The sequence below is a fragment of the Geotrypetes seraphini genome, chromosome 2 (genome assembly GCF_902459505.1).
Source record: "Geotrypetes seraphini chromosome 2, aGeoSer1.1, whole genome shotgun sequence".
NCBI lineage: Eukaryota > Metazoa > Chordata > Amphibia > Gymnophiona > Dermophiidae > Geotrypetes > Geotrypetes seraphini.
The window spans coordinates 515,289,279-515,316,623 of record NC_047085.1 but is presented as its reverse complement, the minus strand read 5'-3'; the positions used below and the strand labels follow the sequence as shown (position 1 = coordinate 515,316,623).

General features: G+C 49.6%; 1 pseudogene; it reads left to right on the top strand.

Moving 5' to 3' along the window:
- Positions 1–816: 816 nt before the first annotated feature.
- Positions 817–27,345, top strand: part of LOC117355250 — a 44,706-nt pseudogene continuing 18,177 nt past the window's right edge.

Genomic DNA, 27,345 nt, shown 5'->3' with positions numbered 1-27,345 from the left:
GGGGAAAGTAATCGATTCAAATTGATTCACCCAAAGTGAATTGGTTAATTGATTTGAATCGGGCAGCACTACTATGAACCCTGTCCTGGTCGGGCTCTAATACAAGATTAACAATTAAAGTTGCAGCTTTTACTCCCTCAGCGGTTCCTTTTACAAAGCTGCACTAGTGATTCTGGCGTGACAAATGGGATGACGCCCATAGGAGAATAGGCTTCATCACGGTTGCTGCACTGGAATCGCTAGTACAACTTTGAAAAATAGCCCTTTGTGTCAGCTTCTAAAGACAGATTCAGATTTAGCACATCTGGTTGAGCTGCTGCCTCTACAGCCAGTGCTGCTTCCTGTGACCCTGGGCAAGTCACTTAATCCTCCTGGCCCCATTCCCTTGTTGATCCTTGTTAGAAAATGACAATTGTACAGAATAGAATCTTTTTAAAATTTAATAAGTTCAGTATAAAATCATAACTATTAGAGGCAGTTTGCAGGGACAGAGAGTGAGCTCTCAGGGACAGGGACACATTTTCCCCCACATCATTCTCGAACTCTAACAACCTCCCAATCTTGGTTCTCCCTGTGCGCAGGATCCCTTGTTGTTGGCGGGAATCTCCTCCCTCAGGATTAGAACGGAATTGGGGGAGGAGCCGAGAAGGCTGGTGATGTCACAAGGGAAGGGGCGGAGCTTCTCAACAAAGGCTCTGCCCTTGTAGTGCTGATTGGTCAGAAAGGTTCCTGGGGCGGGAAGAAGAGTGGAAGGTTACGCCCCCTAGCCCAGAGAAGGCAGAAAAGAGGAGGAGTTTCAGCTCCATCTGATGCTCATTGCTTAGAATTTCTCTGGGAGCTGAACTTTCTGCTCAACAAAGGAAAGAGTCGTCCATCTTGTGCTGGAGCCTCAAGTGCCCAGTTTCTTCTCACTCCAAGAACCAACCTGGTGTAGAGGAAGAGGTCCAAATGGCTGCAGGAGCTTCTGCTCAGGTAGGAAATCCCCCTCCCCCACTTTTCCTGGCAGGGATGGGGAGGGGACTTGGAATTCCACAACCACACTCCAAGGGGGCAATGGAGGATTAAGGAACTTGCCCAAGGCGCTGAGGGTATTTCTGGTTTGTGTTTCAGATGCAGCTGAAGTTTGAGGACGTGGCTGTCTCTTTCTCCCAGGAGGAGTGGGAATATTTAGATGAAGGGCAGAAGGAGCTTTACAGGGAGGTGATGAAGGAGAATTATGAGACTCTGTTCTCCCTAGGTAAGGACTAAAATATTCAACTAATAGGAGACATTTTTCTGTACTTCCTTTGCTCCAGAAGCTTCCAAGTGTGATCAGGATCTCTCTGTATTAACCTCTATCTTAAGCTGACAGCATGATCATAAGATTATTTTGTGTGTCTTACAAGTTTTTTCCCCTTTAAAATCAGAGACAGATTATTCTCTGTTTCTTGAAGAAGAGCTAAAATGCAGGGTCAGAGTAGCCCAAATGGTCAGAATCTGGCTGTAGAAGATTATATTGTACCTGAGCCAAGTGCAAATTAAGGTGTTGTGGTCATCGATCTCTGCTCAGTTTATAGCATTGTCTGACTCTGGACTGCTCCAAAAGCTGCAGAATTGTCTCCAGGATGACCATGTGACAAGAAATCCTCACCAACTTCTGTGTCTCTCAAACTGTGCGCCATGGCAAGATTCCCCAGTTATGCCACGAGAGATTCCAGAATTTTACTTTATTTAAAAAAAATTCCCTTCATAAATAAACACTAGAATAAATGAGTTGTACGTCGCGTATACATCAGGTCAGGCCCTTAAAAACTGTCTCCGTCTTCCCCAAGATCAGTCTTAGCTTCTCCTCTTTTCAGCTTTTATCTTGCTTTTCTTCCACATATCTTGGAATGAAGCTTCAGAATAATTTGACTCTTGCATAACAGCAATCTTTGAAGAATTTACAATATTCTCTAGAGAAAAACATTGAGACGATTATCTGGTCACTGTGATAGGAGCAAAATATAATATGAGCCAAAATGATAAACCCATCCAGTTTTGAATATCGGACACCTACAGGAAGAAACTTCATAGATTACTGTGTTTATAGAAACATGATGGCAGATAAGGCCAAATGGCCCATCCAGTCTGCCCATTCACAGCATCCACTATCTCCTCCTCTCCTTAAAAGATGCCACATACCTGCCTCACACTTTTTTTTGTCTGTTTGATTTATTGTGTATGTTCTCTTGTGAACCACCAAAAACTTTGCATAGTGAGGTATAAAAATAAATATCTGACCCTTCCCCTGGAATTGGCTGGTGTTGAACCAGGTGTTTCCTTCTGTGAGGAGTCGTGGATTTGGCCTAAGACTCTCTGAGGAAAGGACCACCTTGAGCACAGCTGAGGTTCAGGAGATTTAACCAAGGCAACTTCTGGTTTCACAGTAGACAAACAGATGACTTGGCTACAAAGCATATTTCTTAGAAAGAGAATAAATTTCCACCACTATGTCACTCAGACTGGAATTGGCATTAAGCAAAATAGATTCCTATCAAACCCCAGAGCCAAGAATAAATATAAGTGAATCACAGCTCTTATGGTGAGTAGGCAGGAGCTGGTCGTGTCTCACTTAGGCCTGCTTTTACATTTTTAAACATTTGTAGAGTAGGTTTTTATCCCAGGACAAGCAGGCATGATATTCTCACATGTGTGTGTGTGTATGTGTGTGTGTGGGGGGGGGTGATGTCATCTACGGAGCCCCGATGCGGACAGCTTTTCAAGCAAACTTGATTGAAGATTCAAGTTTGCTGTGCTGCACCACGCATGTGTGCCTCCTGCTCCACTAGAGGGCGCATCCTCTCCTCGTGGTCTCCAGTTCGTTTTTTTCCGCGGAGCTAAGAAGTCTTGTATTTTCTAGCTCTGCCCCAAGTGCCTTCTTGCACCGCGATTTCTTATTTTATTTCATTGGAAGTCGTTGGGCGCCTGTTTCTTCTGTTTTATTTTCTTTCCTGCTTCGAATCGCGAAGCCGCGGTTTCGTTTTTTCCAAATCCCGGGGGCTCCCGGGTCGTCGTGGCCGCGAGGCCTCCTAGGCCGCGGCCGCCTCTTTTTCTATGTCCCAGCCTGTTACCGGCTTTAAAAAGTGCACCAGGTGCGAGCGTCTACTGTTCATCACTGACCCGCATCGCTGGTGCATTCTGTGCCTGGGGGCCGATCATCCGACCGAGACTTGCCCCCGGTGCGCGACTTTTTAACACTGGGCGCTCCGTCGACGACGGGCCCGAATGGCGGACCTTTTTGTCGACGACCAACCCTTGACCTCGGCCTCGAGGTCGGCCCCGGTCTTGACCTCGGCCTCGGGTTCCTCGGCTCCGCCTCGGGACTCGACTCCAAAGACTTCGGGTTCTCAGAAGTCTTCAGCTCCGGGTAAGTCCCCTCTTCCTTCCTCAGGTTCCGTACCACCGAAGAAGCCAACCTCGGGGACGTCGGCCGGGCACGGGGGGAGTTCCTTGCCCACGGCCCCAGCGAAGTCCTCTGGTCGTGCCTCCACCACTCGGGAATGCTCAAAGTCGAGATCGCCCTCGGTGGAGTGCACTGCGGCATCGGACATGCCTTCCATGCTGTCCGTACCGGTGTTCCAGGACATGCTCCGGGCGATGATCTCGACGGAACTCTCTGCTGCCTTGGCTCATCTTCACCCGGTCCCGACCTCGACCTCGCGTGCGCTGGACCAGCCTGAGCCCCGTGTCGAGGCCCCTCGGGGTAAGGCGCGCCGTTCTCGCCGCCTCTCTTCTTCCTCAGATACTTCACCGAGGCGTTCGTCCTCTGCGGAGCTGTGCGGGGCGAAACGTCGATCGAAGCCCCTCGAGACCTCGGGCCACCGACTGTCTAAAAAGGCCCGGAGCTCGCCTCCGTTTCGAGGTCGCTCCCCCACGCCTCGCTCCGGAGGTCCGTTACGGGTTACTGAGCTGTCTCTCGCTAACCCCCGGCCTCTGACTCCCCCTCGGTCCGGGGCTCCGGCCCGAGGCTCCAGGCTTTCGCCGAGGGAGTACGGGGAGAGGTCTCCGACCCGGCGTCGGTTGGTGCCCCTTACCCCGGCGGCGTCTCCGAGGGGGTCCTCGAGGCGACGCAGATCCTCAACCCCGGAGCGCTTCCTGAGTGTTTCCCCGGTGTCAGAACGGGGGTCGGAGCGGGAACATCGCTACTCGAGGGAGGCTTCCCCTTCTTTTTCTGCGAGTCGGAGGTCTCGTTCCCCGTCCCCACAAGGGGCTACAGGAACGCCCCGCCCTTCTTTTACGAGGTTCGTCCAGGACATGGGACGCGCCCTTGACTTGGACCTATAATCGGACTCGAGGTATTCCAAGGAGTACCTGGCGGAGCTCGATATGCCCTCTCCGCCCAGAGAGTCCCTCCGGCTGCCGTTAAATCCTGTGCTTCGGCAGACCTTTATTAGGAACCTCGAGACTCCTTACATGGTGACGGCTGTCCCCTCTAAAATGGAGTCTAAGTACCGTACCGTACCCTGCCTGGGGTTTGAGCAGCCACAGTTGTCCCACCAGTCTTTGCTGGTGGAGTCTTCTTTGAAGAAAGCTCACCCCTCTCGGGTATCCGCGGCGGTCCCTCCGGGTCGTGAGGGCAAGACCCTTGATAAGTTCGGCCGCCGTTTGTATCAGAACTCTATGATGGCTTCTAGAGTACTGAACTACACGTTCACTTTTTCATCCTACCTTAAACATCTAATTGGACTGTTGGGTGCCTTTACGGCAGATCTGCCGGCCCCCCGCCGAGGGGCGTTTGGCCTCTTCATGGAGGATTTTTCGACTCTCCGTCTCCATCTGTTTCATGCAGCCTACGACAGATTCGAGCTTTCCTCCAGGGTCACTGCCTTTGCTGTAGCCATGCGCCGGCTGGCGTGGTTGCGTCTAGTCGACGTGGACCCTAACCTCCAGGACCGGCTGGTGAACCTCCCTTGTGTCGGCAAAGAACTATTTGACGACACGATTGAAGTGGCGACGAAGCGCTTGTTGGAACATGAGCGGTCCTTTGCTTCTCTCGTTCGTCCGAAGCCTAAGCCGGCCGCCTCTCGACCTTTCCGGGGATTGCCTCGCCGGTATCCGCAAAAGTCCACTCCGGCTTTTTCTAGGCCTCCGCCTCGGCGCCCACAGACTCATCCTAGGGCTTTACCGAAATCTCAGCCGCCTGTGCCGGCCAAGCCATTTCCGTCCTTTTGACAGGATGTGCGGATGGGGGCTGGCCCCCTCCGCTCCACCGTCAGGCCTTCTTCCCATCGGGGGCCGTCTGAGAGCCTTTTACCCCCGTTGGCAGTCCATCACGTCGGACACATGGGTCCTTGGCGTGATCTCATCAGGGTACTCGCTCAACTTTCGGGAACTTCCTCCAGACAGCCCTCCAAGTGCGTGTCCTCCCAATCGGGCGCAGTTGTCCCTTCTTCTCTCAGAGGCTCGCGACCTCCTTCGCCTGAGGGCGGTGGAACTGGTCCCCCCCAGCCAATGGGGGCAGGGGTTTTACTCCCGGTACTTCTTGGTGCCGAAGAAGATTGGAGACCTGCGCCCGATTCTGGACTTGAGACGCCTCAACAAGTTCCTTGTGCGAGAAAAGTTTCGGATGTTTTCCCTTCCGATTCTGTACCCATTGTTCGACGAGGGCGATTGGCTTTGCTCCCTCGATCTGAAGGAGGCCTACACTCATGTTCCGATACATCCCGCTTGTCGCAGATTCCTACGCTTTCAGGTGGGAGACCTCCATCTGCAATACCGAGTCCTCCCCTTTGGCCTGGCCTCGTCCCCCCGGGTCTTCACGAAGTGCCTCGTGGTGGTCGCAGCTGCCTTGTTTTCCCAGGGTCTACAGGTGTTCCCCTACCTGGACGACTGGTTGATCAAGGCCCCGTCCAGAGAGGGGGTTATCTCAGCGACCCAACAGACTATTATTTACCTTCAGAGTCTGGGGTTCGAGGTAAATTTTCCAAAGTCCCAGCTGTGCCCCTCTCAGTCCTTACAGTTCATCGGGGCCGTGCTGGACACGGTTTGCCTCCGTTCCTTCCTTCCTCCTCCGCGTCTGGAGGCGTTGGTAAATCTGAGCCGGCGTATCTCGCGGCTGACCTCAGTCTCGGTACGCCACATGATGACGCTTCTAGGCCATATGGCCTCGACCGTTCATATCACACCGTTCGCCCGCTTAAATCTGCGGATCCCGCAGTGGACGTTGGCCTCTCAATGGCGTCAGGATAGGGACTCGCCCAACCGTCCCATGACAGTGACTCCTTCCTTGCAACGATCGCTCTGTTGGTGGACCGACTCTTCGAATCTTTCCAAAGGTTTGCTTTTTCTCGCCCCTCCTCACCACAAGGTCCTAACCACGGATTCGTCGGAGTACGCGTGGGGTGCTCATCTGGATGGTCTCCGCACTCAGGGACTATGGTCAGCAGAGGATCGTCGCTGTCACATCAACGTGCTGGAACTTCGGGCCATCTATCTCGCCGCTGTGGTGTTTCAGCATCTGCTTCACGACCAGGTGGTTCTCGTCCGCACGGACAACCAGGTGGCGATGTATTACGTGAACAAGCAAGGCGGGACGGGGTCCTGGTCCCTCTGCCAGGAGGCTCTGCGTCTCTGGAAATGGGCAATCTCTCACAACATCTTCCTTCGAGCGGTTTACATACAGGGGGAGTGGAACTGTCTGGCGGATAGGCTCAGTCGCCTCCTCCAGCCGCACGAATGGTCGCTACATTCTCAGGTATTGCGCCAGGTGTTCGACAGGTGGGGGACTCCTCAGATAGATCTGTTCGCCTCCCCCCTCAATCACAAACTACCTCTCTTCTGTTCCCGGATGTACTCTCCGGATCGTCTCGAGGCCGATGCCTTCCTCCTCGATTGGGAAGGGCAGTTCCTCTACGCGTTTCCGCCTTTCCCTCTGATTCTGCGGACGCTGGTTCATCTCAAATCGGTGAGAGCCACTCTGATCTTGATTGCTCCTCGGTGGCCTCGGCAGCCTTGGTTTTCCCTGCTACTTCAACTCAGCGTCAGGGAACCTCTGCTTCTGCCTGTGTTTCCCTCTCTGCTATCTCAGAGTCGAGGTTCACTGTTGCATCCCAATCTTCAGTCTCTTCATCTGACTGCTTGGTTTCTTTCCCCCTGACTTCTATCCCTGTGTCTTCAGTCAGGGAGGTGTTGGAGGCTTCTCGTAAAGTCTCGACTAGACTCTGTTATTCACAGAAGTGGACTCGATTTTCCTCTTGGTGCTCCTCTCACCGTCAGGATCCGGTGTCAGTCCTTGTCTCTTCGGTCCTCGAGTATTTACTTCATTTATCTCACTCTGGCCTAAAGACCACTTCCATTCGAGTGCATCTTAGTGCGATTGCCGCCTTTCATCAGCACCTGGATGGCAAGTCTCTATCGCTTCACCCCTTGGTTTCTCGTTTCATGAGGGGTCTCCTAAATGTTCATCCTCCTATCAAACCTCCTCCTGTGGTTTGGGATCTTAATGTTGTGTTGGCTCAACTTATGAAACCTCCGTTTGAGCCTCTAGATCAGTGTCATCTTAAGTTTCTCACTTGGAAGGTGATCTTCCTACTTGCTCTCACTTCTGCTCGGAGAGTTAGTGAGCTGCAGGCTTTAGTGGCGGACCCGCCTTTCACTGTATCCCATCATGACAAGGTGGTTCTCCGCACTCATCCTAAGTTTTTACCCAAAGTGGTGTCTGATTTTCATCTCAATCAGTCCATTGTTCTGCCTGTGTTTTTTCCCAAGCCCCATTCTCATCCCGGAGAGGTGGCGCTACACACTCTTGACTGTAAGTTGGCTTTTTATCTCAATCGCACCCAGGCTCATCGGACGGCACGTCAATTGTTTTTGTCCTTTGATCCTAATCGATTGGGACGCCCAGTTTCCAAGCGCACCTTATCCAACTGGTTGGCTGCTTGTATTTCTTTTTGCTACGCTCAGGCTGGTCTCGCGCTGCATGGTCGGGTCACGGGACATAAGGTCTGAGCGATGGCAGCCTCAGTAGCGTTCCTCAGGTCTACGCCCATTGAGGACATTTGCAAGGCTGCCACGTGGTCTTCGGTTCATACTTTCACCTCCCACTACTGTCTGGATACGCTGTCCAGGAGCGATGGCCGCTTTGGTCAATCGGTTTTACGTAATCTGTTTTCTTAAATTGCCAACTTCCCTCCGTCCCTTTTTTCATTTGCTTGGAGGTCACCCACATGTGAGAATATCATGCCTGCTTGTCCTGGGATAAAGCACAATTACTTACCGTAACAGGTGTTATCCAGGGACAGCAGGCATATATTCTCACAACCCACCCACCTCCCCGAGGTTGGCTTATTTGCTGGGTATGTGAACTGGAGACCACGAGGAGGGGATGCGCCCTCTAGTGGAGCAGGAGGCACACATGCGTGGTGCAGCACAGCAAACTTGAATCTTCAATCAAGTTTGCTTGAAAAGCTGTCCGCATCGGGGCTCCGTAGATGATGTCACCCCCCCCCCCACATGTGAGAATATATGCCTGCTGTCCCTGGATAACACCTGTTACGGTAAGTAACTGTGCTTTATGTGTAAATATTTTTTATTAACGATTTCAATAAAGTGCCAGCAAACAATACAAACATGAATAACAAAGCTCTCAATAATGTGCACTAAGAATACCAGTACACCCACCTCCCTGCCCCCCACCCCCCAGACTCACCAACCCACACATCATCAGCAAAGCAAGAGCAATAAGAAAAGAGAGAAAAGGAGAATCATAGGTTCAAAAGTCTACTGCGGGCACGAGGAGTAAGGTCCATCCATAAGTGTTCGAAAAGCATCGTCTAGGCTTAGAGTCCAGGTCGCCAATATGTCTACGCTCCAGGGAAGCAATCTCCATTGAGCGTAAGGAAGGGAGAGTTCTACATTTGTGCGGTGGGCACATTTAGGGTTGCATACTTTTCGGGATGTGCTTCAAAAAGGGGTCCTGATGTCTTTTGAAACCTTCCGGCTTAGTGCTGCCTTGCCCAAAGGAGACTTTCTAGCCTATTCTCAAATACGTCATTTTCTTCATTCTCGGGAGTGGGATCGGGGATCTTTTCAGTCTAATGATCCCTTTGCTCACATGTGGTTCACTCTTAAGAGCCTTCCTAAGCCTATCTCTGTTCTTTACCAATATATTCGAGGCTCCTATTCCTTTCCGTCTCTTTATCAGCGAGCTTGGGAGTTGGATTTAAACTGTACATTTTCTGTTCAGGAGTGGGCTCTGATCACCACTGAGGTAGGCAAGGCCACCTCGTGTGCTCTCATTAAGGAAAACGCTTACAAAGTGGTGATGAGGTGGTACTATACACCGGAACGTCTTCACCGTATGTATCCAGGTGTTTCAGCTTTGTGTTGGAGATGTGGGATGGCCTTGGGGACATTTTTGCATATCTGGTGGGCCTGTCCCGTCCTACAGCCTTTCTGGAGGCAGGCGGTGGGGTGTTTATCACAATTGTTACAAATATTATTGCCTTTTTCTCCGCAGGGGTGCTTGCTAGGCCTTTACAATGTATGTTTATATTCATGGCAAACTAAGATCCGACGTTGGGGCCTGGCGGCGGCTAAATGTTTGATAGCTGCTCGTTGGAAACAGGGGCAGGCGCCCACCCAATTGGAATGGACTGTTAAACTCCAGTTTATTTGTAATATGGAACTGTCTATTGCAAAGCGTCATGGTTATTATTATACTTATACCCGGACTTGGACACGAATCCTTGATAAAATTACATCTTTGTCTTGAGCTTCTTTCTGTGGGGGGGGGGGGGTTGAGGACTGAGGGGGCTCTCCTGAAGAACCAACTGGGGGCCCTCTTTGCTGGAGGTGAAGCTTGGGGGTGGGGGGGAGGGATTTGTGGAGTTCTGGTTGTTGCTGGGTATCAGGGGCTTGACTGTATAGGTGGGGGTACTTCTGTGATTTGTACATTTATTGTGGTGCTCTCTGATTGATGGCTGTATGTTATGTTGTCTATGATATTCATGGTATGTTTGTATATTCTCAAAACTTTTCAATAAACATTTATTGATAAAAAAAAAAGATGGTGGTTCAGGGGATAACCAGTTAGTCAAAATAGCTTTCTTGCCAAGAAGCGCCACTCGTGGGATGAAAGCAGTCAGTCCTTTAGGTTTTGGGGAGGCAATGAGATACTGCTAAAAAGTGCTCGTGGGGCCGGAGTCCAACGCCGGCCTCATATGGATGTAGTGTAGTGTCCCAAACGGTGCCAAAACGGGGAAATACGCGGGCAAGCCCAGAACATGTGTCCCAAAGGTACATTTAGGACAAGTATATTCTGGAGTGAAGCCCATCCGCATGGGGGATATATAAAGACGAAACACAAATTTTAATTGGAGTTCCCATTGGGTAACATTAGCAGATACCCGTCTCATAGTTTTTAACACTCGCTGTACCTGCAGTGCAGACAGGGAATACTGCAAGTCCTCTGCCCACGAGGTTGCCACAACGTCCAAGTTAGGGCCAGATTGAGTGTCCTGTAAGCCCACATGATGAAATCGAAGTGGTATCCGTTGTTGAGCGGAAAGATAAAAAGTTCTGATATAGCCTCTCTGCTATCTTCCACCAAGTGATCAGCTGGCAAGGATTGAATATAATGTCGAACTTGGTAGTATGCAAAAAAGTCCAAAGCTGGCAAGTCAAACGTGTTTTGTTAGGAGGTAAACGAAGCCAGATGACCCACTTCATTAAACAATTGGAATAAGAACTGCAATCCCTGAATTGACCAGCGTCTGAAAGTCTCATTTTGAAGGCCTGGTAAAAAGTCACAGTTGCCTTGAATCGGTAAATATAGAGAAAACACTGATGAAAGCCTAGCACATTTACACACCCAGCACCACGTCCTCCTTGCCGGGGCAAAAATAGGGTAATGCGCCACCAGGGGACGGAAAACTGCTGCAGTGGAATGCAAAAAACTACTACAATGATAAGGAGATAACAAAAGATAATTCTAACCTAGTTGCAGTAAAATAGGAGGTACCTCTAAACCAGTGGTCTCAAACATGCGGCCTGGGGGCCACATGCGGCCCGCCAGGTACTATTTTGAGGCCCTCGGTATGTTTATCATAATCACAAAAGTAAAATAAAACAATTTCTTGATCATATGTCTCTTTAGCTATAAATTACAATATTATTATTAAAACTTAGCCAAAAGGAAAGATTTATAAACTATTGAGTTTTACCTCATGCAAAATTGTCATGCAAAATTGACATTAACTGTTTTTTCTGAGGCCCTCCAAGTACCTACAAATCCAAAATGTGGCCCTACAAAGGGTTTGAGTTTGAGACCACTGCTCTAAACCAATCATATGTTTCATCTGGCAGGCTAGGGCGTACCAGCGTACATTCAACAACCCAAAACCCCCCTGTCCTGGAGGAGGCACAGCCTTTAGTAAGTTATGCACGGTTTTTTTCCCTCCCCAAATATAGCGCTGTAGCCTTCTAGCAAGCTGGTGGGTATGGTGATGAGATAATAAGAGTGGAAGTACCTGGAACCTATATAACCATTTAGGGAACAATACCATGTTATACAAGGCCACTCGGCCCGCTACAGACAAGGGGAATGTGGACCAAAGCTGCAAATGCCTCAGTGTGTCGTCCAATAAGGGAGCTATATTACTAATGTATAAAGTAGAGAGGTCTCGTGGTATCAGCACCCCCAAATATTTAATGGAGGTAGGAGCCCATGTAAATGGAAAGTCACCATTCCAGGAATCCTGTAGGGAAGATGGAATCGCTAATGCTGTAGATTTTTGAAAATTAAGAGAGAAGCCCGAATAAAATCGGAATTCCTCAAGTGATTGCAGGAGCTGAGTGATAGAGGTGTGTGGGTGAATTAGAGTTAAAAGCTAACACCTTTATTGTATGATCTGGAAAGGTCACTCCTGCTATCCCAGGGTCTTCAATAACCATCCTCAATATATCAAGGAGAGCAGGAGCGATAAGGGGCAGCCCTGTCGGGTTCCACATTCAATGGGGAAGGCCTCAGTGATAACATCATTAACCAGTAAGCAGTAAGCATCATTAACCTTGGAGATGCATATAAGGCTCGTATTGATTGCATATACCACCCCTTCATCCCTATATAGTCCAGCACCCCAAATAAATACTGCCAATCCACTTGATCAAAAGCTCTGGCCGCGTCTAGACTAAGAAATATCATGGACATGTCTCAGTCCTGAGCATGTGCCCTACTGTCAAAATAGCCTTTCAAACATTGTGGGTCACCTAGCGACCTTTCACAAAGTCCACTTGCTCTGGTCCTATAAGTCTCGGGAGGATATTGGATAATCGATCTGCTAGAAGTTTGGCTAAGATTTTAATGTCTATATTCAAAAGGGAGATAGGGTGATAAGAGTCTGAGAAAGCCGCCTCCTTTCCAGGCTTTAATATGAAAGTAATCAGGGCCACATTGGCCTCCCCAGAGAACTCCCCCTGATCTATAACCTGAGTATAATAGTCTCTCAGGGGTATGCCAATCTGAGAGGACAGAAGTTTATAAAATTCGGCTGTGAAACCGTTGAGACCAGGCGCAGAATAATTGCGTTGGTGTTGAATTGCCCAGTGTAATTCTCTGATAGTAATTGGCATATTTAGGGATTCGACTTCATGATCTGTCAAGATGGGCATACCAGAATCAGTGATATAATCTAAGGTAAGTGTGCCAGGATCTGAGTCCCTGCTCCTATATGTACTCTGAAAGTGTTCCAGTAAAATCCCTGCTATCTGATCAGTTTTATGGTGGAACATTACATTACATTAGAGATTTCTATTCCGCCTGTGCCTTGCGGTTCTAGGCGGATTACAATATAGAAAATATCTGGGCATTTCCAGAGGAGTTACATTACAGTAGAAGAGTAAATTACAGGTAAATAGTAAAGAATTACAGTACATTAGTGTTTGCGCTGCCGTTGCGGGGTGGGGGTAGGGGGTGAAACCCCCCACATTGTAGAGAAAACAGAATTTTTCCCGAAAAAAATCAGAAAAAGTTCCGTTTTCTCTATAATGGAGGGTTCCAACCCCCCGAACCCCCTCCAACAGCAGCGTAAACACTAACCAATAAAGTGGGGGGGTTGCCACCCCAAACCCTTTGTCGTAGCTCTTTAAAAATTACCTTTTCCCCCGCGTGCTTCTGTCTTGCGCCGAATTGTCAGCGCTAGATTGTTGGCGTGCTGGCGTCTTGCGCGCCACTGACTATGAACCGTTTACATCTATCCAAATCAATACGTGGTCTGAGATTATTGAGGGACCAATAACCGCAGAGTTAATATTAAGAAAACAATGTCTAGTGGTAAGTATGTAGTCAATGCGGGACTGCGTCCCATGAGCCTGGGATCTGTGATTATAATCTCGTTCAGTGACATGAAGTGTACGCCAGGGGTCAACCAGATCCAGGGCCGCACAAAGATATGGAATGTCTAGAGTTCCCACTGCCCCCCCCCCCCAGAGACCCCAGGATTCGAGCGATCAAGATTCTGATCTAAAACTTGATTGAGATCCCCCACTATATACACCGGTGAATCCATCCGCTCCAGCAATAACGCAATCAGTCGTTCAAAAAAAGAGTGATCATATATGTTAGGGGCGTAAACATTCAAGAGGTAAAACGAATAAGTACCTACTTTAAGGTAAAGTAATGGATAACGACCCTGCGGGTCACTCTCAACCACTGTTGCTGTGTGAGGTAAAGTTTGTTAATCAATATTGCTACCTCCGCTTTTTTATGTGGCGGTGAGGCTGCAAACACTGCCCCCACCCAAGAGCAACCCAATTTCGAATGTTCTAGATCAGTTAAACAGGTTTCCTGTATGCAAGCAATGTCAACCTTTTGAGTCCTTAACTGATTCAGAATTTTAGTTCTCTTAATAGGGGACGTGATGCCCGAGACGTTCCAGGACATGATGCGCAGCTAGTGACATAAGTAGCTGGGAAGATACAATACTATCATGAAATTCCGTATATGTGACTCATCATCCCGGGTTCCCAGCCTAACCCAATCTGGGGACATAAGAGAACGTATCTAAATATAGAGACATATTCACTCTTAACCACAAGCCCCTGAATCAATACACCAAGCTTTCCCATTCTCCCCTGCCCATGAACACTCTCTCTCAACAAAAACAGATCTATTTGTGAAAAAAATGCTCATATGTAATAACACTATGAGAAACCCCATCCCCTCCCCTACTTCCCTCCCCACCCCTCCTCCCCCACCCTACAGAATTCTCCAGAAGAAACACAGTAACTGGCCCACACAATGGCAGGCTCAGAAGTGTGTCGAGTCACAGAAAGATGCCCCCCCTCCCGAGTCATAGCATATATCAACACAGTTATAAACCCCCCCACATGAGCAAAATAAAAGCAAACACCTTATGTGATTAATGCTCAAATTCACATATTAGGAACTAGAGTCAACCACTTGGTGAGTAAACGCCACCCATCTAACTGACAATTCCGAATGGCCAGAGTCAGTGGACAACAATATTAAGCCCAACAAATGAACTAACACTCAAGATACAGGCCACAATTAGGATGGTTCCTGTGGTTGAAGCAAGTGAGTATTAAGATAATTGGCTGCTTCCAGAAAAGAGTCTAACGTATACCACTGGCCCTGATGATATAGGCGCAACATGGCGGGATACAGGAACATGAAGCACATCTTTTTATCTGCCAAAGTAGAACAAAGTGGATAGAACAATTTCCTCTTCTCTGTCAAAGCTGCTGAGTAATCCTGAAAAATACGCACTTCGTTATCCCAAAATTTCAAAGAATCCCTCGATTGCATGTATTGGCGTAGGATTTCAACCTTATGGTTATAATTAAGCAGCTTCGCAATAATCATTCATGGGCGGGCCTCCCGATGTTATTTCCTGCCCATGCGATGTGCCCATTCCAGGCACAATGGGCCCAGGGCCTCCCGTAGGGGAAAATTCTCCTGCAGCCACGTCTCCAAGGTGTGCAAGAGAGCTGGCCCCGCAACCGTTTCTGGTATACCCAGAAAACGGAGATTTGACCTGCGGGATCTATTTTCCATATCTTCCAGCCGCTCTGTATGCACACGTGTCAGCTCCTGAAGTTCTCGGAACGACTTGCTGGGCTCCCTGGGCATCCTCAATACGGGACACGCACGTCTCCAATTCAGTGGTGCAGCGGGTGGTGTCTGCAATCATGGTCTCCAGCCACTGTAGTTGCTGGGAGAGCCTGTCCAGGCCTGACTGCATTGCCAGAGAGACCGCCATTATAATATCCCCCCAACAGGAAAAAACTCACCTTAAGTCAGACTCAAAACAAAACAATAAAAAACCTTGGTTTAACGATAAACTTGCCCTTCTTCGTCGTCAACTTCGCTCAATAGAACAAAAATGGAGTAAAACACGCTGCAATAATCTTCTTAACCTTTACAAGGAAAAATCCTCATACTATAAATCTGTCATTCAACAAACTAAGAAAGAATATTACTCTAAATATATCACCTCCACCCACAACTCCTCCGCTCTCTTCAATTTACTTCAATCGCTTTCTTCTTACTCTAAAAAGAAACCCTTACCTTTAACCACACAGCCGACTGCTACCGAGTTGGCACTCTTCTTCGACACAAAAATCAAAGATATCAGATCCCACCTTGGATCCTCTCCTCCTGTTTCTCCTACTTACATCACCGATGACTCCACCCATGTTCCATTTAGCACCTGCTCAAATTTCAAACTGCCCTCACTAACAAATCTCCTTTCAATCTTTAAATACTCCAAACAATCTTATGGAGAGTATCCCCCCTTCGCTCCTTAAAAAATTCTTTTCTTTCTTTGGTCCATTCATTCGGGAAATGGTATCAAAGTCTCTTTCCGATTGCCATGTGCCTTTAGCTTGGAAAACCGCCCTAGTTATCCCAAAACTGAAAAATCATAATTCAGATCCCTCACTACCAGAAAACATTCGCCCAATTGCTAACCTTCCTATGATCTCCAAACTAACCGAAAAAATCATTCATAACCAACTTACAGAATTCATTGATAAAACTCATGCCTTACACCCATATCAAACTGGTTTCCGTTCTTCACACTCCACTGAATTGTCACTGCTAGGCCTAGTCTCAACTATACACTATTATCATGATCGCCAAAAATCTGTTCTCCTTGTTTCTCTTGACCTGTCTGCAGCCTTCGACACCATCGACCACTCCCTCCTTATCAATAGACTTAAAGACTATGGCATCACAGACCAGGCTCTTTCCTGGTTTGTTTCATACTTTAACGAACGTTGTTTCAAAGTTCATGTAAAGAATGAAACTTCTTTCCCTATTTCACAAACCTACGGTGTTCCGCAAGGCTCCATCTTATCTCCACTCTTATTCAACATTTTTCTCTCTCCTCTTCTTACTCTAGCACAATCTATCGGATTCACAATCTTTGCCTACGCAGATGACATACAATTACTTCACCCTATCAATACCTCAAACACTTTGGAAATAGACGACATCAACAATAAACTAGATGCAATAAATGATTGGCTTTACACAAATAAACTCTCCCTTAATATTGATAAATCCTGCGGCCTCCTACTCCCAATCAACAACAGTGAGACTTTATCCGGTAAAATTTTTATCAAATCCATCCCTATAAAAATGGAATCAAAAATAAAACTTTTATGAGTCATCATTGACAAAGACCTCACTTTTCATGACCACATCAGTTCGGTAGCAAAAATTTGTTTTTTTAAACTTCGCCTTATCCGTTCTCTCATTTCAGTCCTAGATACAGATTCAATAAAGATTTTAATTCACTCTCTGGTTATCTCCCACCTCGACTATTGTAACTCTCTTTTCAATGGACTTCCCCAAAAAGAACTTCGACGCCTACAAATAATTCAAAACACAGCAATAAAAATCATCTATAAAACTGGCAAATTTGACCATGTTACTCCACTCATGAAGGAAGCACACTGGCTCCCTATTATGCACCGGATCACCTATAAAACCATTCTGCTCACCTTTAAAATAAGACATTCCCACCTGCCTTTATATCTTGATAAACTTCTTATCCCACAATGCCCGACACGCTTACTGAGATCAGCAGACCAGAACCTTTTGTTAATCCTTTCCATAAAAGATTTTTTCTACACTAGAAAAATAAATTTCGCAGTAGTAGCTCCAACTCTGTGGAATGCACTGCCACAGCAACTCAGATTCGAACATCAACTTGATAAATTCAAGATAAGCCTGAAGACTTTCTTATTCAGCGACGCCTTCTCCTGCATTTAGACATCTTTCATTTTATTTATTTATTTATTTTACCTTTTTTTTTTTCTTTCTCTCTTTCCTTACTCAGCAAACCGCTTTTATAAAGCGATCCCGCCCCATACGTTTTACCCCTTCCCTCTCTCTCCTTTCTTCTTTTAACATGTAACTTTCCCCTCCCATTTCCCTTTTTCCCTCACTTTCATGTTTGTCCTGTTTATGTCCTTGATGTACACTTTATTATTTTCTAATTATTATTTACTTATTATTATCTTTTTAAATTTTATTGTAAACCGGCCAGATACTTGCTGATGGTCGGTATATTAAAACTCAATAAACTTGAAACTTGATCTCGGCCATGGGTCCCGATGCCATGTTGTCGGCTGCAACCGCCGGACAGTCTTGATCTCTTTATGTGGTGCGTGTCGACATTGAGAGCCACAGCGAGGGAAAATATTTGTCCATGCACTGGTATAGTACTATGGACTAGTTTTAGGCGCGCTCTGCAGAGTGTGGAATGGCGAATCTAGGACTCGGGGCCCGGGAGCTCAGGCAGGACGCGTCTGCCCCAGCCCACAGCATCACGTGACTCTCGTAGAGCAGGTTTTTAACTGGCATCTAAAAATCATATTCAAAGAGGCCATTTTAAGCTTTTGATGGTATGTCAAGCTGTATCTGCTGTACACTACCTTGGAAGAATCTCTTCATAAAGATGGTTATTACATCCCAATAAATAAATAAAATTCATTATCAAAGGACAAGCAGGCAGCATATTCTCCACATGTGGATGACGTCATCTACGGAGCCCTGTTCGGACCCTCTCGCAAGCAAACTTGCTTGAAGATCTTCAAGCTTGTGAGAGTACCGTGTATGCGCATGTGCCTTCCCGCTCAAGCTAGGGGGGCGCGTCTCCTCATCGTGGTCTCAGTTCTTCATTTTCCGCGGAGCCAGAAGCCCAGTTCAAATGCTCTGCGAGATCGGAGTGCTTCTTGCACTGCGGCTTGCTTCGTTTTTTTGTTTTCGTGTGAGTAGCTGTGCGGCGCGTAAAATAACAACAAAAACAACTTTATTTCAACTTCCATTATTGACCCGGAGCTCCAGGTCTGACTTGGACGGTGAGCCTAGCACGACTGCGGCGTCGCTCTGGTTCCTATGTCCCGGCCGATTTCAGGTTTCAAAAAGTGCGTTCGGGTGATCTCTATCATTGACCCCCACCGTTAGTGCATTGAGTGCCTCGGGGCCGACCATCGCTTGGACTCCTGCCCTCATTGTGCTACTCTCCAACTACAGGTGCTTCGAAGAAGAAGGGCCAGGATCTTCGAGTTGTTTGGCATGGATCCTGCGGCGGCGGCCTCGGCCCCAACCCTGGCCTCGACCTCAGCCCTGACCTGGGCCTCGGCCTCGAAGGCCTCAACTTTGTCAAAGTCTCCCTCGTCTGTCAAGTCTTCGGTGGCTGCCCCGACAAAACCTGTGGCTCCAGGTAAGTCTCCTCTTCCTCCCTCAGGTACCCTGGCGAAGAAGCCTACCCCGGGGTCTCAGGGGGGTACGATGGCCCATGTCTAGTCGAAACCTCCTTCGAAGCGTGCCTCCTCTCAACAGGAATACTCTTCCTCGAGGTCGCCCTTGTTGGAGCGCACAGGTGCACCTGCTCGACCTGATCCTATGGTTCTCGGTGCCGATGTTCGAGGACATGCTAAAGGCCATCCTACAAACGGAGATCTCCTCAGTCCTGAGCTAACTTGTCCTGGCTTCGACCTTGACCACAGCTGGCCAGCCTGAGTCCCCGCTTGACGCCACTCGCGAGCGGTCCCGACGGTCTCGACGGCTTTCCTCTAGTGGGTCGTCCCCTGCTGCTTCGAGGCTGGGGTCCCCACCCCGTGCGCCTTGATTGAAGCATCCCTCGAAGTCCGCTCTTTCGAGGTTTCCGCCTTTGAAGCGGTCGAGGGACAGCAGATCTCCTGCCCCACATTTCTCGTGGCGCTTCATGGAGCTGATACACTCTAGTCATGCCTCGCGCTCTCGTCGGCGGTCCTCCCCGTCAGTCTCCTCGAGTCGGGGTGGTTCGGGGTCGAGGCTCCTCCCTCAAAGCTCTCGAAGAAGTTGGTTTCCCCCCTGGTTTCTCATACCCCTGGCCCTTCCCCCAGTGGGGGGCACCATGGGGGCTTTTTTGTCTGTCCGGGACCTTGGAGCAGAGCATCTTCTCTGTCATTCTCTTGGGATTCGGATATGCTTGCTCTCTATTCCAGGGAAGCGTCCCTGTCCTTTTTGGCGGCTCGACGTTCCGGATCCTCCTCGCCTCACGAGACCCCTTCTTCATCTCGGGCCTCCTCCTTTGCAAGATTTGTCTCGAACATGGGTAGGGCTCTTCAGCTGGATCTCCAGTCTGAATTCCAGTACACCAAAGAATACCTGGATGAGTTGGAGCTTCCCCATCCCCCGAAGGAGTCTTTGAGGCTTCCTCTGAATACGGTTCTAAGACAAACCTTCCTCCGTAATCTGGAAGTGACTTATGCCATCCCGGCCATCCCTTTGTACCGCACGGTACCATGTAAGGGTTTCGAGAAAGTGCAGCTCTCCCATCAGTCCCTGGTTGTGGAGTCCTCACTGAAGAAGTCCAACCTCTCCAGGGTCTATGCTGCTGTCCCCCCAGGCAGAGAGGGCCGGACGATGGACAAGTTTGGTCGCCGCCTTTATCAAAACTCGATGATGGCGAACCGCGTCCTTAACTACAATTTTACGTTTACTTCTTACCTCAAGCACTGCCTGAAGGGTCTGCAGTCTTTCCTTCCTGACGTCCCCTCCCGCCGTCAGCAGGCGTTCAGTCACCTTTTGGAGATGTTGTCCAGTATCCGTCTCTATTTGCTGCAGGCCACGTACGACGCCTTCGAGCTGTCGTCCCGGATACGGCCTTTGCGGTGGTGATGCATCTCTTGGCTTGGCTGCGTCTGGTGGACATGGACCCCAATTTGCATGAACGCTTGGCGAATCTTCCCTGTGTGGGGAACGAGCTCTTCTATGACTCGATCGAAGCGGCCATGAAACGCCTCTCGGAACACGAGAGATCCTTTGCCTCCCTGGTGTGCCCTAAGGCAAAAGCCCCTCCTGCTAGGCAGTATAAGCTTCCTCCATGGCGTTATCCGCAGAAGTCCACTCCCCCTCTATCTCGTCCGCCTCAGCACCCTCAGCATCAGCGTCCTGCCAAGTTTCAGTTGCCTGCAGTGGCGAAACTGACGCCGTCTTTTTGATAATTACGGCCCGGACACTCTGGTGTCCTGCGTCCAGCGGCCTTCCCCCCTTCACATTGGGGGTCGGCTTCATCTTTTTAACCATCAGTGAGAGATGCTGACAACCGACTCCTGGGACCTCTCCATAATTCGAGAGGGGTACTCTCTTCGCTTTCAGCATGTGCCTCCGGCCCAGTCCTTCCTGAAGTTTCCTTCCGATGGGGCGCATCTTCCCCTCCTGCTTCAGGAGTCCCAGGCTCTTCTCCACCTTCGGGCAGTCGAGGAGGTTCCGGAGCATCAACGGAACTCGGGGTTCTACTCCCAGTTTTTTCTGGTCCCCAAGAAGACCGGGGACTTGCGTCCCATTCTCGACCTTCGGGCTTTCAACAAATGCCTGGTCAAGGAGAAGTTTTGCATGCTCACTCTTCTGACATTTTACCCCCTCATGGACAAGGGGGATTGGCTTTGCTCCCTGGATCTGAAAGAGGCCTACACGCACATCTTGATTCATCCGGCCTCTCGCCAATTCTTGAGATTTCGTGTGGGGAATCTCCATCTGCAGTACCGTTTTCTCCCCTTCGGCCTTGCATCTTCCCCAAGGGTGTTCACAAAGTGTCTGGTGGTGGTTGCCGCGGCCCTGCGGACACAGGGGCTCCAGGTTTTCCCATACCTGGACGACTGGCTGATCAACGCGTCATCTCGTTCGGAGGTTATCTTAGCGACCCGACAGACTATTCTATTTCTCCATTGTCTGGGCTTCGAGATAAACTTTCCGAAGTCCTAGTTGTGTCCGTCCCAATCTCTCCAGTTCATCGGAGCGGTGTTGGATACGCTTCATCTCCATTCATTCCTGCCTTGTCCTCATCAGGAGTCCATCATCCGCCTTTGTTGGCAGGTCTCCCTCCTTTCGACCATCTCAGCCAAAAGCATGATGATACTGCTAGGGCATATGGCCTCCACCGTGCATGTGATGCCTTTTGCCAGACTTCACCTTCACATTCCGCAGTGGACCCTGGCCTCGCAGTGGTGTCAGGATCGCGATCCGGTCTCCCCCAGGATCGTGGTGACTCCTTCCTTGAAACGATCTCTCCGCTGGTGGATGCGCTGTTCCAATCTTTCCAGAGGTTTTCTATTTAACGCTCCTCTGGCGCAGAAGGACTTGACGACCGACTTGTCCGCCTACGCATGGGGAGCTCACCTCAACGGCCTCTGGACGCAGGGCTTTGGTCCAGTGGGGAGTGGCACTGTTGCATCAATCTGTTGGAGCTTCGAGCCATTTTCAACGCTCTCAAAGCCTTTCTTCATCTGCTTCGCGACTACATGGTCCTCATCCGGACAGATAACCAGGTGGCTATGTATTATGTCAACAGGAAGCTCTCAAGATTTGGGAATGGGCGATTCGCTACAACATCTTTCTCAGAGCGGTCTACATTCAGGGCCAGCAGAACTGCCTGGCCGACGGGCTCTGTCGCCTGCTGCAACCTCACAAATGGTCTCTCAGTTCGCGGATTTTGCGCCAGGTGTTCGCTCGGTGGGTAGATCTGGTAGATCTGTTTGCTTCCCCCCTGAACCACAAACTGCCTCAATACTGCTCCAGGATCTATTCTCCACACCATCTTGAGGCAGATGCGTTCCTCCTGGACTGGGTCGGCCTGTTTCTCTATGCATTCCCTCCCTTTCCTCTAATTCTGAGGACTCTAGTCACGCTCAAGTCTGTGCACGCCACCATGGTTCTCATAGCCCCTCGGTGGCCCAGGCAGCCCTGATTCTCCCTGCTTCTTCAACTCAGTGCCAGGGAGCCTCTCCTTCTCCCGGTTTTTCCTTCTCTGCTTTCTCAGAGTCGGGGTTCTCTTTTGCATCCCAACCTGCTGTCGCTACATTTTACAGCTTGGTTTCTCAGCACCTGACTGCCTCTTTCCAGTTCTCTCAATCTGTTCAGGATGTTCTCTAGGAGGCGGTCCACTCGACAAGTGTTATTCTCAGAAGTGGACCAGGTTTTCCTCTTGGTGTTCGTCGCTGAGCCTGGAGCCACGGTCTGCCTCCTTGCCTTCAGTGCTAGATTATCTGTTGCGCTTGTCCTGGTCTGGTCTCAAATCCACTTCTATTCGAGTCCACCTCAGTGCTATCGCGGCTTTTCATTGGCCGCTTGAGGGGAAACCGCTCTCGGTTCTTCCGGTGGTTTCCCAGTTTATGAAGGGCCTTTTCAATGTTCATCCTCCCCTCAAACCTCCTCCCATGGTTTGGGATCTCAATGTAGTCCTTGCTCAGTTGATGAAGCCTCCTTTTGAACCTATCGATTGGGCTCATCTGAAGTATCTCACTTGGAAAATGGTGTTTCTTATCGCGCTCATGTCTGCCCGCAGGGTCAGTGAGCTGCAAGCTTTGGTTGCAGATCCGCCTTTCACTGTCTTTCATCATGATAAAGTAGTTCTCCGCACCCATCCTAAGTTCTTGCCTAAGGTGGTTTCGGAATTTCATCTCAACCAATCCATTGTTCTTCCTGTGTTTTTGTCCTAAGCTCCATTCTCATCCTGGAGAGGTGGTTCTTCACACTCTTGACTGTAAGAAGGTGTTGGCTTTCTATCTGCAACGCACTCAGACTCATCGGACTGCTCTACAGCTCTTCATATCTTTCGATCCGAATCAGTTGGGGTGTCCCGTGTCCAAGTGCACCTTGTCCAACTGGTTGGCTGCGTGTATTTCTTTCTGCTACGATCAGGCTGGTCTCCCGCTGCAGGGTCGGGTCACTGAGCATAATGTCAGATCCATGGCGGCGTCTGTTGCTTTCATCAGGTCCAAGCCTATTGAGGAGATCTGCAAGGCCGCCACATGGTCCTCGGTTCATACCTTCACCTCGCACTACTGTCTGAATACTTTCTCCAGGTGAGACGACCAGTTTGGCCAGTCTGTTTTGCATAATCTGTTCTCCTAAATTGCCAACTTCCCTCCTCTCTTTTTAGTTAGCTTGGAGGTCACCCACATGTGGAGAATATGCTGCCTGCTTGTCTTGGGATAAAGCACAGTTACTTACCTTAACAGATGTTATCCAGGGACAGCAGGCAGATATTCTCACAACCCACCCACCTCCCCGGGGTTGGCTTCTTTGCGCCCCCCTAGCTTGAGCAGAAAGGCACACGCACATGCATGGTACTCTCACAAGCTTGAAGATCTTCAAGCAAGTTTGCTTGCGAGAGTGTCTGATCGGGGCTTCGTAGATGACATCACCCACATGTGGAGAATATCTGCCTGCTGTCCCTGGATAACACCTGTTACGGTAAGTAACTGTGCTTCATAGCTGATCCTTTGAACCTGCTGCATATTTTTCTTTGAATAAAAGGGAAGTATAACTGAGTTTTCATGTTTATTCCTGGAAACAGGCTCTGTAAGGATACGTCCTGATCTGTTATCGTGGATTAAAGAAGATGGAGAGCCAAATATCCAGGATCCCCAGGAGTTAGGAGAGGGAGAAGTTAGACATCCAGACACGGGTGAGTAACAAAAACTCTACAGAATGATATGGGCTTTAGTAATAATAACTACAATACAGAGTAAGAGGAGGTATTTCAGTGAACTGGTGAGCAATAACTACTCTACAGTATAAGGAGGTCTTAGAATACAGCTGACTAATAATAACTATAGAGAGTAAAACAAATGACTTATCTGTACGGAAAGCAGTATGGCCCAAATTCTGTAAGTAGCGCCTAAAGTTGGAGGCGACCATTTAGATAAGTGCCTAATTTAATTATATAACAAGACCAAGTAAGGGTTTTTATCCCAGGACAAGCAGGCAGCATATTTTTAACGTATGGGTGACGTCACCGACGGAGCCCCGGTACGGACATTTTTAACTAGAAAGTTCTAGTTGGCCACACCGCGCATGCGCGAGTGCCTTCCTGCCCGACGGAGGAGTGCGTGGTCCCCAGTTTCTTCGTTTCCACGGAGCGAAGAAGACGCATGTGTTTTCAACGGCCGTTGAAAAACTAGTTTCTGCCTTCCCGCTCGCGTAATTTTTCTTTTTTCTTCGATTTTTTCCCTTCGGATTCCTTTGCTTTTATTTTCAAAAAAAAAAAAAACAAACTCGTCGAGTTTTCTTATTTTTTCGGGCCGGCCCCGGTGGGGCCTGTTGCCACCATACAGGCCTCCGGCTTCGATTTTGCGGAGGCCGTGTTTCCCTTCATGCCCCCTCAACCGGGCTTTAAGAAGTGCCAGCGGTGTGCACGCCCGATCTCTCTCACCGACCCGCACAATTGGTGCCTGCAGTGTTTGGGTCCGGAGCATCGGGCTGACACCTGCACCCGCTGTGCTACTCTTAAAAAGCGCACATTGAAAAATAGGCAGATCCAGCAAAATATTCTTTTTTGTACCGGATCTGCCATGGAACCTGCCGCGACGTCGACGGCACCTCAAAAGTCGACACCGACTACTTCGACGACGCCAGATCCTTCTTCGGGGTCGCTGGCCCCAGGTAAGCCGGCTAAGAAGCCTTCCACTTCCCTTGAGCGCCCTCCTGCCACGGTTGCGACGCCGGTCCTTCCGGCACCGCACCGACCCCGCAAACGCTCCGCTCCGATATCGGTGAGTGCCTCGTCATCGGCCTCCTCATCGCCGGAGCGTAGAGTGGCACCTATGGTACCGAAGAAGAAAAAAGCGGTACTGGTGCCTCCCCTGGACGACCGCATCGCGGCCATACTCCAGACCCAATTACAGGAGCAGCTGCAGCAACAACTCCAACAACTGTTGCCGGCGCTGCTGGCCCCACACCTTCCGGTGCAGGACCGGTCCGAGCCTCGCACGATCCCATCGGTGTCGACCCCCTCGGTACCGCTTAACACTTCCATGCCGGTGCTCTCGGCTGAACCACATCGTTCCCAACCTGCGGTGCAGGCCCGTTCTGATACCGACCCTTCCCGGTACCAGGAACGGCACCGGTCTCTCTCTAAGACCCGCCATGCCGAGCCCTCCACACCGATGTCCCGCCGTGCGCACCCCGACATCAGGGACCCTGACTTATGGGAAGAATCCCCGCACAGTACCGAGGAAGACGCTTCCTCGACGGACGAGGAACCCTCGACGGTTGATACCGGTTCAAAACCTGAACAGTCCTCTTTTACCAAGTTCCTCAGGGAGATGTCGGCTGCTCTTTCCATTCCATTAGAGTCCGACTCTAAAAAGTCCCAGGCTTTTCTCGATGCCCTAGACTTTGAGCAACCTCCCAAGGAATTCCTTAAGTTACCCGTCCATGACATCCTGCGGGAAACTTTTTACAAAAATTGGGAAAACCCCCTCACTGTTCCCGGGGCCCCTCGCAAACTGGATAGCTTGTACCGGGTCATTCCAATCCCGGGGTTTGACAAGCCTCAATTGCCCTATGAATCTCTCCTGGTGGAGTCCACCTTAAAGAAAACTCAGGGCTCCAGTGTCTATGCCTCCACCCCTCCTGGCAGAGAGGGGAAAACTATGGATAAATTTGGCAAGCACCTTTTCCAGAATGCAATGCTGGCCAACAGGGCAAATAATTACACCTTTCACTTCTCCTTCTATATGAAGCATCTGGTGCAACAACTCTCCTCCTTACAAAAATACATTCCTGAACGTAAGGTCCCTCTTTTCCAACAGCAAATTTCCAGTCTGCTCCAACTTCGGAAATTCATGGTACGCTCCATTTATGACTCATTTGAGCTGACCTCTAGAGCATCTGCCATGGCTGTTGCCATGCGGCGTCTGGCCTGGCTTAGAGTTTCTGACCTCGACATTAACCACCAAGACCGCCTGGCTAACGCACCTTGTCTTGGTGACGAACTCTTCGGGGAGTCCCTGGACTCAACCACCCAGAAACTCTCAGCGCACAAGACTAGGTGGGACACTCTGATCAAACCTAAAAAGAAGACTCCGCCTGCTCGCCCCTACAGACAGCAGTCCTCCTACCAACGCAGGTTCTCGGCCAGACCTCTCAACCCGCCTCAGCAGCAGCCTCGCCGTCCTCGTCACCAGCATCAACCTCAGGCTCGTTCCCAGTCTCATCAGCCTGCCAAGCCTCTCCCTCCGTCAAAACCATCTCAACCCTTTTGACTCCTTTCTCCAGGGCATAGCCAGTCTCCCACCATCATTGCCTCTTCCTCAGCCTATCGGAGGACGCCTCCAACTCTTCCTCAGCCGTTGGGAGGTCATCACATCAGACCAATGGGTCCTCAACATCATTCGCCACGGCTGCTCTCTCAACTTCCAGACTCTTCCACCAGACAATCCTCCCAAAGAGTCTGCTTCCCACTCCTCCCAATCCCCCCTCCTCCTGAAGGAGGTCCACTCCCTCCTTCTTTTCAATGCCATCGAAGAGGTACCATCAGACCAAAGGGGTCAGGGATTCTACTCCCACTACTTCCTGGTTCCCAAGAAGACAGGAGACCTCCGTCCCATCCTCGATCTCCGGGACCTCAACAAGTGTCTGGTCAAGGAAAAGTTCAGAATGCTCTCCCTTGCCACGCTTTACCCTCTTCTCTCTCAACACGACTGGCTATGTTCCCTAGACCTCAAAGAGGCCTACACTCACATCTCAATCAATCTGACTTCACGTCGCTACCTCCGATTTCAGATACAGCACCGTCACTATCAGTACAAAGTGCTACCCTTTGGCCTCGCATCATCGCCCAGGGTATTCACCAAGTGCCTTATTGTGGTGGCGGCCTTCCTCGGGTCTCACAACCTCCAGGTGTTCCCCTACTTGGACGATTGGTTGGTGAAAGCATCTACGTCTCCACTTGTGCTACAAGCCACTCAACATACCATCTCCTTCCTCCATCTCCTGGGGTTCGAGATCAACTACCCCAAGCCGCACCTACTTCCCACACAGCGACTTCAGTTCATTGGAGCAGTTCTCGATACCACTCTGAT